Below are 8,966 nucleotides of genomic sequence, written 5' to 3' on the forward strand. Positions count from 1 at the left end.
TGAGAGGGCTTGTACAGTAACAGCCTCATGTATGACTTGATCTTTCAGCTGCTAGTCACACAGCAACGATAAAACAGAGACTACAACCTGCCATTTCTGATGCAGCTTTTATTTAAGAGAGACAAAACACAACATCTACAAAGGTTAACACAATGATTTTCTCACAGAAAACACACGAAGACCTTTTATGCCAACAACATCCTGAAAACATGCTGTCCTGAAAATCTGTTCTGTCTGGCCTCAGCTTTAGACTGCCCTAAAGAGTACATCCAGAGGCAAAGCAAGCAGCTACATCAGACGTTTGGTAATGCATTTGCAATAATTCGCCTCAAATGAGGTACACAGTGATGCGATCACCTCCTCCCCTTCCAAAAGAGTACAATAATGATAAAAGCATACCAGCAAACTTAAACTTAAGGACATGAAAACAATTTAACATCAATAGATGTGTCCTGGAAAATTTTCATAAACGGTAATTTGCAAAGAATATAAAAGTGTATTTCTGTCTCTCACCATCATGGCTGTAGTATACTTATGGTCAGAAACCACCTCGTTCATTCATTAAAATATTGCACCTGTAATGGTTGCCAAGTTTTACTACATGATAATATTAACATTTGAAAACTGAATTTGAAAAATTCTTAGTAATCTTTTTAACCAAATCCGTTAACCCACAAAATTGGGTTACCTAAGAAAATCTGAAAACAAACCCTCAAGGTTTGTTTTAGATGGCTTATGATGAAGGTTTCATTTAAAAAGGCATCCAGTGAAAGACAGCTGCACAGAGCACATGGAAATTCAAACACAAAGGAAAAGAACTCAGCTCTACTTCAGTGGAGGTAATCAGGTGCTAAGGGATCTATTCTCTACACAAAACTACATGGGTATAATTCCCCTCTACCAGAGGGAAACATAGAAGTAAAATGCTAGCACAGGTCTGCCAGCACAAGGCTGAAGAAAGGTTTACAGTTCCAGATTCTGCAGACACATCTCATTTCCAATATCTCAACTAACACACCACTGATTTCCTTAACCCTTCCCCCAGCAGTTTCTCAGCACAGTTACCAGAACCTGCCTCAGCTTTGCCACCTAAGCTCCCCAGTCCATTTTGAGTGAAATAAATCTACTGTTTTAACCAGATAAGTTAAGCAAAATAATTCTGGCAGAAACAGAAGGGTTCCTGTGTTCAGCTGGCAGGTCAGGGGTAGCAAATGCAAGCAGAAGATGAGTGACAAGCTGCTGGGGGGGGGGGGGCGGTGACTGATGCAGAAGACAAGCAGACATCAGAGCTACAGACTATGCTCTAGAGAGTCATTGTTCATTACACAGCACATTATTATCACAATGTAACTGGATGTTGGATTCAACAATGACAAAGTTGGATCAGTCAGTGTTCCTATGGCAGTACATGAACACCAAGTACTGTCACCATCCTTTACTGACTAGTCTTGCTGTCCTCTTGCCCACAATACCAACACCACTTCCCTTGGCATTTATCTTAAAAAATACCAAATCCCATGACACCGGATGGCATAACCTCGTCACCTCTTCGGTAAACTGGTGACAAAGTCCACCCTCAGTTTCCCTTAAAACAAATATATCTGCTGTAACTCTCTTGATCAACAGTGCACCTTAAAAACAACAGACCTTGAACTTCCCTTCCTAACAGGATGAAAGAGCAGAGAACAGAAACCAGAATGCTGTTCAACACCCCCTTGCCTGAAAAAGGTCTTTGAAAGTCTGCAGCAAGTTGCAGAATCCTACAGCTTTTCCACCAACAGTTCTACTGCTCCACCACCAGCTCATGCCCCTTCCCCAAAGAGCCCAAACACACCCCAGAATCGTCCAATGCAGGCTAGTGTGCAAGCTGCTGGAAATGGCACAGTGGCAGTGCTTCTCTGGGCAGCAGCAGATGCTGAAACAGAAGCTGCAGCAGCAGATACCGTGTGAGCAACCTTCTGCCAGGACTTGGAGAGTGCTTGGCTTCCTACCTGAATATATGACACGCAAATGAGTCACAGAACAAGGTCAAGCAAGCTGAAACACCTCATTAAATTTTGTTGATGCCTGCATCACCAGGAACTCCAGACAATGTAACTGCTTAATGTCACTATTGTATTCATGGAGGAAAAAGACCAGGATATCCACTACCTAAAGTACACAAGTGGGTTTTAGTACTAGGTTTTAACAAGAAAAAAAGATTTCTGTACACTCATACAAATAAAAGAAGGAAGTTAAATTCTGGAGAGTGGGCAAAATTACATCTTCACTGGCCACAGGTATGCTGGATTAGGGACCAAATGGGAAGTTTTCACAGCAGGTACAGAGTAATGCATTCCATAAAAACACCTAACTCTTGACTATTCTGATTATAGTGACACTTGGCTGTGGTGAGGTGGAAAATCAAACCTGACAGATAACACAGTCCTACTACTATTTCCAGCATTTGTTAATTCAGTTGTTTGGGTGCATAATTATCCTACACACATAAATTTGTGCTGTTAAGCACACGAACAGTCAGCTATATAGCTCAACTATTTAACAGTATTATGTTCAAATTTGATACACCTCTGAGATGGACACTTACCAATTCTGACAAATTTAATCTCAGCCTCAAACATTGTTTCACCTCACAACCAGGAAGGGAATGAAACTCACTAAATATTACAAACACAGTAAAAGATGTCACAAAGTGGCAAACTACAACCTATGACTGCACTTTCAAAACAGACACAATGCAGCAATATTCATTATCATTTTATATTACCACAAGTTTTATCCAAGTACTGAAACAGCAAAACAGAATTCCAGATTTATTGTTGTCCGATTCTGCCATTTTCTGAGACAAAATTAAATAGCCTAACTAGAGCTCTTTAAAACTGAAAACATCTGATTTATACTTCTGTTATTAAGTTGGCTCCTGCAAGTCCTAGAAATCAATAGTGCATTATTATTAACTCCAATGAACACAGCAACAGGCATATAGGTCAAATCCTAGAAGGCTGTATTGTCATTATTTTCTCAAACATGACATCTCAATAGGGCAGATGAGGAAAATGTATTTAAAAATCATATTTGAGAGGAGTGCTTGAGTATTTCCAAGTCAGTGGAAACACTCATATATACATGCTTTCAAGTCTAAAGATAGTGACTTACAAGAACTTGGTCTCCTCAAGTTTCAGTTGTTCTCAACAAGAAAATTTCCAGTAAACTCATCCTATATGGAAAGCGTTTTATCACCTTAAAACATTCACAGGATATCTTAAAGTGTGAATGAAAAAGCCAAACTAAACCACTGTGTGAAAGATTGAACATCAGACTTTTGATACCATATATGCTAGAGTACATGCAGTAAAATTAAGATTTTTACAGAGAGAAATAGTTCAACACTTTAGAGTATATTTGTCCTAGTTCAGCTGCCAGAGGAAAAAAAGTGTCTGGTTGTTATATCAAAAAGAATGGACTATGGAATTATAAAGCATCATCTCACAGCTATCTAGGCTGAAGTTCAATTCCCAGGCCAAATTAACCTTCAGGTTTATTGTGAAGCTGCCTGAAAAGGAGCATTGCAGGTAATGCTTCAACTTGATTCAGGCAGTCAGTTGTGTTTCAGGTTACAAAATGATTTCACCGACATAACCTCTGTTGTTTTAGTCACTGCCAGGGGTGCTGTGCTGCCAGGCCGTGTGCACATTCCCTGCAGCAGATGTGGCTGCAGGAGAGGAATGCCCGAAGGACAGAGAGATGCTTAAGGGGAGAGCACTGAGCAGCTGACTTCTGAACAGTGAGCGATGTCCTTGCCTATCTAAAGGCAGGAAAATTTTTTTCATCCCTGAATATAACTGACAGTATCCTGAACAAAGAAAGATGATACACCAACCTGGGAATAGGAGGGGACTCTGTAAAGTGAGGACCTGATATCCTGTCACCAGCTGCCACCAGATGTTGATGCTATAGAGGAAAATACACAATAATTATTCACACTCCCAGAAGTCAAATTAGGTGCCAAGAAAAAATGGTCCTCCTGACCCAAGAGAAAACCAGCCAAGTTCTGAAGTATGGCATTCTACTGTAATCTTGTCAACGTGTGCTACAACACATGGAAAGCACGGCAAGTAATCTTGTTTTTTCAATCTGGGGAAAAATGCAGGTGAATGGAGTACAGTCCTTCCCCCTTCTACACACACTGGAAACATCCTCCACCAAAGCAAGTGAAAGCACATCTTTCAAAAGGAAACCCCATCTCACTTTAAACACTCCCCAGCAACTGCAAATCCACTACAATCCTTTAATGCCCTAGTTGCTACTTATTATTTCAAAGTACAACATGCCAAACTTCACCTCTGACACTGGATGGTCAAGTAAATATCATGTATTTTCCTTACACACATGTATGATACATACAGGCATCATTTCCTCTCTTAGATGTACAATCTGCGATTGTGACACCTGGTCTCCATACCCTGGATCACTTTTGTCACTGTGCTCTAATTAATATTTCACATCCTTCCTCACGTGTGAGCAGCAAAACCAGACATGGAATTCCTGTGATCTTACTAATGCCACGTACTTTCCTATTTCTGTGCAGTATTTATATTGCTACACAGCCAAAGACCACACTTCAGTCGCAGCATTGCAATGAAAACTCCCGTTGAGATGATTCTCTGCATAAATTCTTAAGCCTTCTTTCAATAAATTACCAGTTTGAGGACAGTCTCCTATCCTGCTGGTGTAACCCCAATCTTGATTCTTTTGTATGTGGCTGCATGAAAAACACCTTCTGATGAATGCTGGTAATTTAAAAATTATTTGGAGTATGGTGTACTAGTAACTTGTTCCACACGTGCACAAACCTGCACATGACATGCTGGTAATGATGCAATATCATCACAAAAGCTGTGAATACATTGATATTAACCAGCCTTACATCAAGATCCAGCCCCCAGGGAACCTCATAAGAAACAGATGCACTCCCATAGAAGAAAGGCATGCCTAAGTTTCTCTCTAAACTAAGAAAGATTTATGAAGCAACTTTGCCAATGTTTGTGGAATTTATTCCACGGTGACTCCATGGCACAATTGTTTTAAACTCACACTTCACTGCAGACTTAATAGATATATCAGGGACACAATATAGGGTGAGTCTGCTACAATAGAGCAGTTGATTAATAGCTTAGGAATTTGGGAGATGTGGGTTTTTTACAATTCAAAACACTGGGAAGCAATTTGCTTTAGTTCTACTGTAAACTGGTCTTTAACAATTGTTAAGTCATTTTGAAAGATTCAGAACGAATAAGCCCTGGCTTGTCATTTATTTCAGAGGCTCCATTTTAAAGTTTTCAGATTTTCAGCCAGGAAAACAACAACGTGAGTAAGGAAAATAATTCATAGCATTAGCCAAAGATATTCAGGTTCCATTCTCTAGTGAAAAAAAAAAAAAAGACAACAAAAACAAACAAACAAACAAACATACAAAACAAAACCAACAACAACAAAAAATCAGTTAGTAGACCAGGTAATCAATCAAGTAATATTGTAATTCAGCAGCATATTTCCATGTACATAAACTTATACACAGGACTGATGAAGCTTGTAGCATCGCCTATTAGGCAGCTGCTGAACATTTCCAATGCAAGATGCTGCTTCCAGCTGCTTGTAACTTGGCCAGACTTTGACTGTTTGGGTTGAAATTTTCCAAGTTGAATGTCTGCCTCAGGCTAAATTTTGTTCCATGTGCTGTAGAAGTTACCTCTGAGTGAGGGGTGCAGAAAGAGGCAGACTGGGATTAGAAGAACTTGGCCAAAATACTTGAGCTGTTTTCAGAACAAAACCAGGGAAAATGCTGCAATGGCAACAGGCATCTGGCAAACTTGAAAGGCTGTAATGCCCTTCCATCTCCCAGTGACAGATCTGAAATCTGACATGAGGGGTGCCTTTTGCTGCCCCCATGAAAAGTCAACCTGCATTTTGTCAAATGTCCAAAACCAAATTGCAGTGTGTGCATTTTCATTAGGTGTTTGCTAGGCCATGTCCACATTCTTCTCAGCCCCTCCTTGTGACCAGACAACACAAGGGATATGAGCAAGTACAGCAACACAGGCCACAGCCACAACCTACCACCACTGGTTACCTGCAACAGGGGACTCTGACAGCAGAGTCCTGGGTGTTACATTATGAATCTAGCTGATGAAAGACGGTGACACACATACGCTACCCTAGGCTGCCTACCTGCTTTTTGGCACTTTTCTTAAGGGAAAGAAAACCTAGGAAATTACTCATAAAATGCAGCATTAAGAACACAATAAGCAAAGCAGAATTTAGAAGTTATTAGAACTAAGTGGTCTACGGTAACTAAAAATGTCTTCTAGTGCTAATATGCATCAATCTCTAATTAGATCAATCTGTATTTGCAACTGACCTGGTCACATTTTTTTCCCCACTGAAGCTATGCTATAATTAACACACAAACTCCTCTTTCTGCCCTTGTTCTCTAGAGCATCACCACACACTTTCAAATCACAGAAGAAATAACTTCTTTTCTCTCAGGTTCTTTTATGGTTCTCATCACTACAGTAATCTGTAAGATAAAGGATACTGTTATCCACATCTTTTTAATATAGGAAACTAAGATAGTGACCGTAGTTTTTTTGCTTTAATCTGAGTGAGCAATTCTGACACTCAAGGCTTGTATTTCTAACATGCTTAGACCTGCAAAACATCTTTGGTGCATAGAGAGCAAACAGACACTCACATTCCAGATGGTTAAATTCAGCATAACTGTGAAGCAGATCCCGGGGACTCAGGCCAGGCTCCCAGAAAACCCAACAGACCACGGGCAAAAACCTTTATGTTTATGTGGAAAACAACAGCAAAGGCCGGGGCTGCAAAATCTGATTCTGCAGCTGTCTCAGCCATGAAGCTGCCTCTCCCTCTACACAGACCTGTTTGCCTCATTCATGGTACCTCTTCTCACTGCTGTCCAGCCAGACACTGGTACACCTTGGGGGATGCACCTCTGGTCCCGAGCTGGCCGGGAAGGATGGTGGCACATCCTGTCACGACTGACACGATCCTCGGACACAGGCCCGCGGTGGACAGATGAGCCTGGCATCCTGAGCACTTGCCTTTGCAAACTTACCGACGGGGCAGGGCTGAGCACGGGGGGAGGTGGTAAATGTATAGAATGTATAGAGATCAGCGACATCCACTGGGGGGCAGGCATGTTTCACGGGATCCAGATACGTCCGTATACAGAGGTATACAAAACGAAAGCTCCTAAATAATGGGCTTGTTCCCTGTCTCAGAAGCAGCAATTGAACGGACATGGTTAAAGAAAAAAAAAAAAAAATCAATCCCACGGAGCGAAGTTAACATAATTTGCCTTGATTTTAACACCAGCTTCTTGTCCGGGATGCTGAGGCATTGGAACTGTCCTGGCACTTGGAGGTTAGAGCTGTGCGGACACATAGTGTCCCACGTCCGTTCTGTAGGTGGGTGCCCTCACTCGAGGTAGCAGGGACCTTGTAGGAGTCTTCAAAGTCTCTGCTGCGCTAATTAATGACCAATGCCTATAGAGGCCAAGCTTTTCAACTCTTCCCCAATTTAACAAACTCGGGGGAGAAAGAATTTTTTTTGGACTAACAGCTGTAAATGCGTCCATGTGTGTAAGCAGCTAAGCTTTAAAGTTAAAAGAAACATAAAATGCCAGTATTTTTCGCGGATTTCCACGTAGCATCTAAGCAGAATCATTTCAAAAGTTGCTTAGATGGAGAAGAGGCCATCAACCAAATTTCAACCCGGGGCATATATTTATAGCCATGTTGCAAACTACATAAAAAGTACACTTCTAATGGAAATGCTGACAAATGCAAAACTCCTGCAGCTAGCTATGACAGTCTGACCACAAGCCCTCCTTGTGAGAGGGAAAGGCAACCTCCCCACCTCCTTTCTCAGGCAGCTCGACAGCAAGCTGGGGCAGGGGGTACTAGCTACAGATACCACTGCCTTGTCCTTGTAAGATGGATCGAGGCAACTCTTACTCCCCGTATTTCCCACATCTTGAATAAGCCATCCCTCTGTTTTTGCCATAAACAACCGGAGGGCCTCTTACAGCCATGACTCACTCCGAAGGCTTCTCCTCCACCCCTGTGCGTGACTGTAGCAAACAGCCTGCCAGCTGCAGCCGGTGAATTAACGCGACTTTTTTCGCAGAACCGTGGGGAGATCAGTCTACACAGGGCTGGGCGGGGGAGGGGGTGAGGGTGCGCTCTGGAGCACCAGCCCGAGGTGACTTTTATTTGCGGGGGAAACAGCGGAGGAGGCGATCCGGGGCCAGTGTGCCGGGGACACCCAAGTGTGACCGTGTCGTCCCCGTCCCCCCGCGCCCCAGGACGCCCCGGCCCTTGGCCCCCCTCTCCCTCGGCCCCCGCCGCGGCTGCCCCAAGACGGCGGGAGAGGCGGGCGGCGAGGAGGGAGAGAGGGCAGGGCAGCGGCGCCGGGGGCAGCGGGGAGAGGGAGGAGGTGAAGCCGGCACGCAGTAGGAGCCCTCCCGACACGCGCGCTGCCGAACTCCCAGAAAGTTGGCAGCGGCGTCCGGCGGGACGGGGCTCCGCTGGCCGCCGCCCCAGGGCGCGCACCGACACCCGGCCGGGGCCTGCCGCCTCCCCAGCCCCTTCGCACCCCATCACCGCCCTTCTCCCCACACCTCCCATATCCCACGGGTGTGGCGGGGCAAGGACTGCTGGGCACAGGGCGCTGCCGGCGGCGGGGCTCGAACCCGTGGCACGCGGTGGCTCTCCCCATCGCAAGGGGGGGGGTGCGAGCCTCCCAGCGCCGCCGAGCGCGGGACTCGGGCGGCGGGCGGCACTCACCGAGCGGCCACAGCTCCTTCTCCCTCTCCGGGCGGCTCCCGCTGAGCGCTCGCCTCCTCGGGAGCGAGGGAGGAGGAGCGGGTGAGAGCAGGAGGT

The 8,966-nt window shown here is 44.4% G+C and overlaps 1 protein-coding gene across 3 annotated transcripts in view; it reads right to left on the bottom strand.

Moving 5' to 3' along the window:
* The window catches only part of ELF1 (E74 like ETS transcription factor 1), an 89,807-nt gene that overhangs the window by 80,091 nt on the left and 750 nt on the right, over nucleotides 1-8,966 (bottom strand). The window contains exons 1-2 of one of the 3 annotated variants that reach the window (XM_069009586.1): nucleotides 8,871-8,956; nucleotides 3,881-3,951 (exon numbers count right to left, since the gene is read on the bottom strand). The exons of 1 other annotated variant lie outside the window; for it this stretch is intronic. The gene's annotated coding sequence lies outside the window, so the exon portion shown is untranslated. Of the gene's footprint in view, nucleotides 1-3,880; nucleotides 3,952-8,870; nucleotides 8,957-8,966 lie in introns of those variants that run through there. One more of the 3 variants, XM_069009577.1, reaches the window with a different exon arrangement.

This window comes from Aphelocoma coerulescens, chromosome 1 (genome assembly GCF_041296385.1).
Source record: "Aphelocoma coerulescens isolate FSJ_1873_10779 chromosome 1, UR_Acoe_1.0, whole genome shotgun sequence".
Lineage (NCBI taxonomy): Eukaryota > Metazoa > Chordata > Aves > Passeriformes > Corvidae > Aphelocoma > Aphelocoma coerulescens.